This window comes from Anser anser (assembly GCF_964211835.1).
Source record: "Anser anser genome assembly, chromosome: 1".
In the NCBI taxonomy this organism is placed as follows: Eukaryota; Metazoa; Chordata; class Aves; order Anseriformes; family Anatidae; genus Anser; species Anser anser.
The window spans coordinates 86937289-86946997 of NC_139720.1; the positions used below are offsets into that span (position 1 = coordinate 86937289).

The following is a 9709-nucleotide window of genomic DNA, read 5'->3' on the forward strand; positions in this document are numbered from 1 at the left end:
AAGCTTACAATAAATGTTTTCAATGGTTACCAAGGGGAAGGGATGCATTCTGCATTTCTGCAGTGCCTAGCATGGTGGTTACCATTTCCTTTTTGTGATAACAGATAAGAAGTCTTTCAAAACCAAAAAGTGACAATAACTAATAAAGAGCAGGCCTTACCCACACCCATGTTTCTCTTAACACTTCTATAAGTGTCATATAAGCCACATCAGAGTAAAAGACAATAACTGCTCCAACACAAAAGCAAACATAAAATGACGAAGAAGATGGAAATTTCTACAGCATGTTTGTATTTTTCTTTGCTGTTGAGGCTATATTAAGACATTCTGTTATGATCACAGAAAGCAGCAAGAGGGGTCAATGAACACTGTACAAGTTTAATTCCTTCTTGTAGAAAGATTGGATGCACCTAGCAAAAAATATGAAGTTAAACCCTTGGCATGCAGAAAAGAGTCAAAACGATTCTCCTGACTTCAGGTGAATTAACTTCATTTATATTTGCTGAGAATAATGCACACTACCCCACCAGACATCAGTGCAGTCATAGCTTAGTGCACTGAAATGCCATATTATCTTTGCTGACAAGGTGAAAGAAGATTGTAGAATCATAGAATCAATAAGGTTGGAAAAGATCTCCAAGATCATCTGGTCCAACCATCACCCTGCCACCAATGTCACCCACCAAACGATGTCCCTAAGTGCCACGTCCAACCTTTCCTTGAAAACCCCAGGGATGGGGACGCCACCACCTCCCTGGGCAACCTGTCCCAATGCCTAACTGCTCTTTCTGAGAAGAAATGTTTCCTCATTTCCAACCTGAACCTCCCCTGGCACAACTTGAGGCCATTCCCTCTAGTCCTATCAATAGTTATCTTCGAGAAGGTAGCTGGAGAGAGCAATAAGGTCTCCCCTGAGTCTCCTCTTCTCCAGACCATAAATACACCAGTTCCCTCAGCCGCTCCTCACAGGACTTGTGTTCCAGGCCCTTCACCAATTTTGTAGCCCTTCTCTGGACACACTCCAGGGCCTTGATGTCCTTCTTGTAGTGAGGGGCCCAAAGCGGAACACAGTACTAGAGGTACGGCCTGATCAGAGATGAGTACAAGGGGACAATCACTTCCCTGGCCCTGCTGGTTACAGTGTTCCTGATACAAGCCAGGGTACAGTTGGCCTTCTTGGCCACCTGGGCAAAATGCTGGCTCGTGTTCAGACAAGTGTCTACCAACACCCCCAGATTCTTTTCCTCCATACTGCTTTCCAGCCACTCTGCCCAAAGCCTGTAGTGCTGCATGGGGTTGTTGTGGCCACAGTGCAGGACCCGGCACTTCACTGTGTTGAATCTCATCCCACTGGCCTCTGCCCATCGATACAACCTGTCCAGGTCCCTCTGTGGGTCCTTCCTACCCTCTGGCAGATCGACATTTCCCCCCAAATTGGTGTCTGCAGACTTACTGAGGGTGTACTCCATTCCCCCATCCAGATCATCAATAAAGATATTAAAGAGGATGGGCCCAACACCGACCCCTGGGGAACACCACTGGTGACCGGTCACCAGCTGGATTTCAATCCATTCACCACCACTCTGTGGGCCCAGCTGTCCAGCCAGTTTTTAACCCAGCAAAGAGTGTACCTGTCCAAGCCATGGGCTGCCAGCTTCTCCAGGAGAATACTACAGGAGACCATGTCAAAGGCTTTGCTGAAGTCTAGGATACTCAATAATATAGATGTATTAGAGAAATGAGGGGGATTTTCTGGATGGATTACGGACTTTTGGGCCTGGGGAGGGTAGGGCGACAGCAGGAAAGGGAATAGAAGATGGGAAGAGAAAGATTCACACTTGTTGCTGTCAGAGTCTTAGGCTTGAATATTTTCTGTCCCTCAGAGCTGTATTTTTGGAGGAAGAATATATCTTTTTGGTTGTGATTGTATAAGTATCTGTTCCTCCTGTTTCTTGAAGAAAATAGTGAAGTACATTTAATAAATGAAATTGAACACAAGCTACTGTCAAATTCAAAAAATCTGTCTCCGGATGTTTAGAAATGCACATGCAAAAGATCTAAAAACAAAACAAAACCCACAGTTTTATAAGGGTTCCTACCCTAGGAAACAGAAAACTATGTGCTGAATAGAAAAAGATAGACTGGTAGAATTACATTATTTTTTATGTCTTTTTCATATCTTGCATGTCCAAAGAACATTGAATCAATTAAAAAGCAGAACTGAGGACATGTCCAAAAACGCCCAACATAAAAAGCTGGAAAGAAAAGTCTTCCTGCATATTACAAGTGCTAGAGGGACAAAAAGACTGCCAAAAGGCATTGCCTTTTGAACAGCATTAATTGAATCAACTTCAGTCGGTGTTAACTAAACAGTCCTCCAGACAGTCTGATTTCTGTGCCTGCATGTAAATACACACACGCACACATCTATTTGTTATGGATGCACACCTCCACCCAAAAGCTGACTCAACTCACTTCATTTTGAAGACCTTTAAATTTTTGTTTTAACAGAAATTTCCATGCTTTAGCATTGATTTCTGTCTGACACGGCAGCAAAAGGAACTACACAGACACTTCATTGTTAACTGTAAAAAAAAAATCAGCATCTAATATCACAAATTCTTTATCAATAGAGAATATTTATGTAATAACTAAAAAGGAAATAATTGTTTATAGTTCATATTGTCAAGTAGAAAGAACACTGTGGAGAGCATTTCCACATGTAAAACACACACAGCAAAGCCTGAGGGAAGAGAACTGCCACTGTAATTCATCACTGATGGGTCTAGAGGATAACAGAACACCTTTCTTTGCTGTAAATACAGGGACAGCAAATTACTTATTTATTTAGGAAGACAGAAGCCCAAAAAACTAGGAGGGATAGTCTCCCCTTCCTCACCCAAGACCAGCAGGATGGTAATATCATTTCTGTTTGCTTCTCCTTTATTTCCCTGACTCTTTTCACCATATCAGAAGCATACAGTCATCAGAAAAGAAAGATTTAGTTACCATTTAGCTACATGCAGGATGACTGATGAATATTCATTTGGTGGATCAAATGGACTTTGCCTCGTGATTAAGGAGGACTTCAGTGAACCAAATATTTCTATTATCACATCACATGGTGTTTTATATAATACTTGTCTCATCGTAGTGGGAAAACATTGGTAAAATAAGGGGCAAAGGGAAAGGGCTATACTGATTTTTGAGCAGCTTAAATATGAGAACAAATATAAGACATTTCATATTACTCTACTGAAGGAGACTTTAAAACAGTCCAAGGCTCTGATTCACAACCCCTGTCAGACTTAGCTGTAGAAAGAAAGAAAGAGCTGAAGAGGCTGCTGCCTCCTTGCATAGGAAAAGGAACTTCAGACACCGTACTGCTATGTGACAGAGGTTATGGAGCACAGCCTTCAGCCATCACAGCCCTGTCTATTAATATAAACTGAAAGTGACACTGTGTCTTCTTAATACACTGGGTTGTGGTGGCTTAAACCAGGTGTACCACTTTCCTGGACCTCAATTACAGGGAAAAATGTTCTGCAAGGAGTAGGGGACAACTTCTCAAAGAGAGGATGTGAGTAAGAGCTTTTTTTCTCCCAGTGTGCTGTACTTGAAAAATCAATTTTCATTAACTAGTTCGTGTCTTAAGAACCCAAGAGAAGGATGGCACTGCAAGGAAATGAGTGAGCTTGTGCTTAGCAAGTATATGGTAAGCAATATAAGTAAACAAACATTATTTAGTAATGCCTCATTATATGGATTTTTAGGAGGTGTACATGCTACCAGGCAAGAAAGTTCAGCTCTGATCAGTAAAGTAAGCATCACTAAGTATTAGAGAGAGGGAATGTTTTTACAGCAAAATATCCACATAAACCTTTTGTCAAGAGGAAAAACACTGTCAGCGATGTGTATCATTTGATGGCAACCTTATTTTCAGACCTAAACATATGAACTATATTCTTAATAAAAAAAATTACCTTTTAGTCAAAGCTTTGTAATTTTATATATTGGTTTTATAAACTTCAAAGATATACTTCACCAATCTGTCATTCATTACTAGCCCTGTTTTCTACTTCTCTCCTCCAGTGGAATGGCCATGAAAGCTGTTCCTTCACCATCTTCCAATAGAATCTTAGTGTCAGCCATGATTTGAAATAACATAATAAATAATAAAAGGCTTAAAAAGAAATTGGAAGTGGTTCAGAATCTAACAACATTTTTTTGTTGTTTTGTTTTAGACTCAAATATGAGTCTGTATGAACTCTTTAGACATGAGTAACAGTTAGACAGAGCAAGGCACTGTGGCACCATCGTGGCACCAATGTGCTGTAGAGGTCCATACACACAGTTCGCATCTGTGTCCAAAACATGGCCAAAAAGTGACCTGGACCATGTTTCCTGACAAAGGAGATTTTGGCAAATAGCACTTACTGAAACTGCCCTCTGGCACAATATGAACTGCACCAGGTTTGGCTTTCTCTGCTCTACACACTCTGACAGCACTGTAAGACCCTGAAACAAGCCACATGCACCCCACAGTTTCAGGCTACTAGAACATGTGCAGCACAGCTCTCATCCTGTTTCAGATGCTAAGTAGGAAAAATACCATTACCTTTTTTGTCACCATTGCTCAGTTGCCAGCAGAAGACACATTCACCCTTCCTTGAAGTTAGACAGCTCTTCAGGTTATTACAGAGAATGTGTGAACAAGGATACAGTGGCACCTTCTGCTAATATGCTCAAGTCAACTCCTTTGAAAGCCTTCAGACAATGAAAATAAGGTGTCTCAGACCTACAATCTCAAAACACCTATAGGTATAATGATACTATACCAGCTGGCCTGCTGGAAGCAAAAGAAAGTGCTAAGTTTTTGCTTTGGGGAGTTTCTTTGTGGGGAGGAGACTAGGAGTTTTCAAAACCTATGAATTTAGGTAAAGTCAGAGATTCTAGTAAGCACCAATGTTAAAAATACAGGTGCTTTTCTCCATTTACCAATGGATGGGAAAACCATGTGACTACTTCACAGAATCACAGAATCATCTAGGTTGGAAGAGACCTCCAAGATCACCTAGTCCAACCTCTGACCTAATACTAACAAGTCCTCCACTAAACCATATCACTAAGCTCTACATCTAAACGTCTCTTAAAGACCTCCAGGGATGGTGACTCAACCACTTCCCTGGGCAGCCTATTCCAATGCCTAACAACCCTTTCAGTAAAGTTCTTCCTAATATCCAACCTAAACCTCCCCTGGCACAACTTCAGCCCATTCCCCCTCGTCCTGTCACCAGGCACGTGGGAGAATAGACCAACCCCACCTCACTACAGCCTCCTTTAAGGTACCTATAGAGAGCGATAAGGTCGCCCCTGAGCCTCCTCTTCTCCAGGCTGAACAATCCCAGCTCCCTCAGCCTCTCCTCATAAGACTTGTTCTCCAGACCCCTCACCAGCTTCATTGCCCTTCTCTGGACGCGCTCGAGCACCTCCATGTCCTTCTTGTAGCAAGGGACCCAAAACTGAACACAGTATTCGAGGTGCAGCCTCACCAGAGCCAAGTACAGGGGGACAATCACCTCCCTAGACCTGCTGGCCACACTGCTTCTTATACAAGCCAGGATGCTGTTGGCCTTCTTGGCCACCTGAGCACACTGCTGGCTCATATTCAGCCAACTATCAACCAATACTCCCAGGTCCTTCTCTGCCAGGCAGCTTTCCAGCCACTCATCTCCCAGCCTGTAGCTCTGCTTGGGGTTGTTGTGCCCCAGGTGCAGGACCCGGCACTCGGCCTTGTTGAACTTCATACAGTCAACCTCAGCCCATCAGTCCAGCCTATCCAGATCCTCCTGCAGAGCCTTCCTACCCTCGAGCAGATCGACACACGCACCTAACTTGGTGTCGTCTGCAAACATACTGAGGGTGCACTGGATCCCCTCATCCAGATCATCGATAAAGATATTAAAGAGGACTGGCCCCAACACTGAGCCCTGGGGGACTCCACCAGTGACTGGCCTCCAGCTGGATTTGGCTCCATTCACCACGACTCTTTGGGCTCGGCTACCCAGCCAGTTTTTAACCCAACAAAGCGTACGCCAGTCCAAGCCACGAGCAGCCAGTTTCTTGAGGAGAATGCTGTGGGAAACAGTGTCAAAAGCCTTACTGAAGTCAAGGTAGACCACATCTACAGCCTTTCCCTCATCCACCAAGTGCGTCACTTGGTCATAGAAGGAGATAAGGTTGGTGAAGCAGGACCCACCTTTCATAAACCCATGCTGACTGGAGGGCCAGTCAGGGGGATCACCTGGTGGCCCTGTTGCCCGGTTTTGAATCAGGGACCTTTTGCATGTTAGGCAGATGCAATAACCACTACACTACAGAAACTATGTTGCCTTTACAACTGATAGAAAATGTTTATTTCCAATATAAATCTAAAACTTAACAGATAAAAAAAAAAAGTCTTCTTTGGTAACACAGGATTTCTTCTGAGTGAATATCAGAAAGGTCTTGTAAAAAGAACAATTTTAAGTATTTTGTAAATGTTACCCCTAGCGAAGAAAGGAACAAAGGTCCTTATATTACCACAACTATGCTGTAGATGAAGAGGAACATACCTTGAGAAAGCATCCCCCTCAAAATCTAGTCCCTGTGCTAACAGAACCGCACCACCTACGTCACTGTGGCTAACTCCTGCAATACAAGAGTTCTGCAAATTCAGATTTTTGCCCAGAGATCCATATGCTTCAAAATTTTTAAAGATTTTTTTTTCTAAGTTAGGTTCCTCATTTTTGTAGCTGTGTGAATATGCTTGAGAACACTCTTCCAAAAGCCTGAAGAACCAGAAGAGAAGATACTGTAAGCCACCTTTATTCTGTTCCATTCTTAAATAATTTTTATTTTACTGGTGGAAAGGTAGGAGGTTTTGAATTTCTGGCCTCAAGAGCTTTTGTCAGCATTGGATGCACTAGAACACCTTCCACACAATTTACACCTCAGTGCCACAGATGTGAAGATCAGCTCTAACGCATGCAGGGTCCTGTTCTTGAGCACACATGGAGATAACATTCTCTTTGTGACTTGTCATCAGCATCCCATCCAACTTCTTGTCCAGGGCTAACCTTCTAGGGCTAACCACCTGCCCCAACTCAAAGAACCTTCCCCTCCCCATTCTCATTTACCAGCCTTGGTAATTTACCTCACCAGCATTTACCTCATTTACCAGATCACCATGCCAGAAGCTCCCAAGTGTTCTGCTGACTGCTAGACATTCCTCCTTCAATTTTCTTTCACCTTATTCTTGAAAAAAAAAAAACTTGTCTGGACCCCAAACATCCTCAGCTGACTATCACAGTGGCACTACAACCACAAAATACCTTCTGACATCATTTCATATGCTGTGCTGTGTCCTTATGTGCTGACCTGAAATCCTTGTATGTGTTCCCATCCTCCCTGTGCTTAGCTGCAAAACTGTGAGCTGCTGTGATTCCCCTTCTTTTTGTTCCTCCTTATGCAATCTTTGTCTCACTTGTCCGAAAGAGTGCAAAGCCACCTTATGCAGGGTCTGACTACATTTGTCTAGTGCTTACAACATTGGGGCTCACTCACATAGGTTTCTAGATTACACGTTATACGAAGAGGAACAACTCGTAGTCACAACAGGCTTGCAAATCCACTTAGAGTAAGTGGATCACATTAAGGTTTTTATAGCATTGATGCCTTTCCTGTTGCTGCACACATAGGTTATGCTTATTTCTATTACCTTTCCTCTGAATTAAACAGACAGCCATGGAAAACACAGGTGTTATTTCTAATAATCCATTTCCACAGCAAACTAATGAGGGAAATAAGTCCTTCTAAAGCTTTCTAAAACTGAATGAGACTTCATAACACAAACTTCACACCATCAATCGCTAAGTACCTTAGCATAGCAAGATCTCCAGTTAGGCTTCCCCCACTTCAGAAACACCATCAGTTCAGTCCAAGTCTATCAGCATATCCTGCAGATGTTTTTGTACAGTTGATAAGATATATTCAGCGGGTTGACCCCAGCCAACAGCCAAACACACAACCTGCCTCTCCACCATGGGATAGGGAGAAAACAAAAGGAAGGCAAGACTCAGATATTGAGATAATGACAGTTTTATGTGCAGCAAAAGTTGTGCGCACAAACAAATCAAAAAGAAGAATTCATTCACTACTTCCCATGGGCAGGCAGATCTTTAGCCACTTGCTGAGAAGCAGGGTGTCAACAAGCATAAAAGTTGTTTGGGAATACAAATACCATAATCAAATACATCCCTCCTCCCTCCTTCTTTCCCCAATATTTTAACGCTAAGTGTGACCTCAAATGGCACGGAACATCCCTTCGGTCACTCTGTGTCAGCTCTCTGTCCTCTCCCAACAACTTGTTTAACCCAGCCTACTCATTTTTGGGGGTGAGGGGTGGAGCAAGTCTTGACGATCTGCACACAGTTCAACAACAGCCAAATCACTGGTGTGTACTCAGCACTGTTTCAACCACAAATGCAAAGCACAGCACCATACAGGCTGCCAATGAAGAAAGTTAGCTCCGTCCCAGCCAGACTCCATACAATCTCAACCCCTAATCCCATGCCATTTGCATCATGCTCAGGTCCCACATAATCTGATACAGCTACACGTCCTCTGGACTTTCATGCCATCTGTCAAGGACATCACTCAGGACAGAAGTAATATCATATTGGTTCATTGGGCACCAAGACTGGCTCGGTCTGGGTCACAACTGTACTCACACAGTTCCCTGAGAGGCTCATTCCTTTTCGGTTCAGATAGTTCCTGCTGTATTGCTTACTATATCATGCAAGTCAAATCACACATTGTTTTCCAGCAAGGATAAATATCCTTGAGGTACACACCAAATTTCCCCATCATTCCACATTGACTACCAAGCACACCTCGATCCATGAGCAAAGACAATACCACAAATGGTTCTCCCTCTCCCCAGGGGAGAGCAACCCACACTGTCTTTCCCACGTCCCTACATGCACTACAGGGACTTCATCTCCTCCCACTGTATGAAGGGATTTTATTTTGGCAGGACCAGGACAGTTAGCAGATCCACCAGTTAACACTGGCCAAGTGACTTCTGCTAAATTTACGTCCATATGCTGCCATTCCCAGAGCTCAGTGCTCACACCACAGTCTTCAACAGTCCATTGTATCAGTCAATCCTTCCAGAGGTTTGTGTGTGATAGAAGATGTGATTCACCAAATTAATTCCTTAATTCTTGGCCTAGGAGTAAAAAAAAGTTTTTGTTTGTTTTGGGGTTTTGCTTTGTTTTCAGAACTGAGTAGCACTGACTCAGTTCTTTCTGGGGTACTGTGCCACAGAACCTGACTTGTAAGACTCAGGATGGTGTTTTAGGCAGTGGCATGGTTTATAGGGTGTGCTTTTGGCCACCTAGTAGCGGCATGCACCATGCACATGTAGCACGTGTCTTGGCAGGTTCATGGAAGTGGTCCTATTCAGCCAATCTGCTAAGCCTCACCATATCAATATCCCAGCCACCACCCTCTATTCCAAGGACACTTTACTCACATGGGTTGCTTGATTGCGGTGCATATTTTGCATCCACAGGTAGCCTGTGTGATGTCCTCAATGGTAAATCACCACCTTTCTGTACATTGCATCTCTCACAATTACTGTCAGCGTTTCAGATTCCTCACACTT

At 43.3% G+C, this 9709-nt stretch overlaps 1 long non-coding RNA gene across 3 annotated transcripts in view; it reads right to left on the reverse strand.

Annotated features, from left to right (window-relative positions):
• The window catches only part of LOC310884508, a 28837-nt gene that overhangs the window by 9671 nt on the left and 9457 nt on the right, over positions 1-9709 (reverse strand). The gene's annotated exons all lie outside the window — the stretch shown is intronic.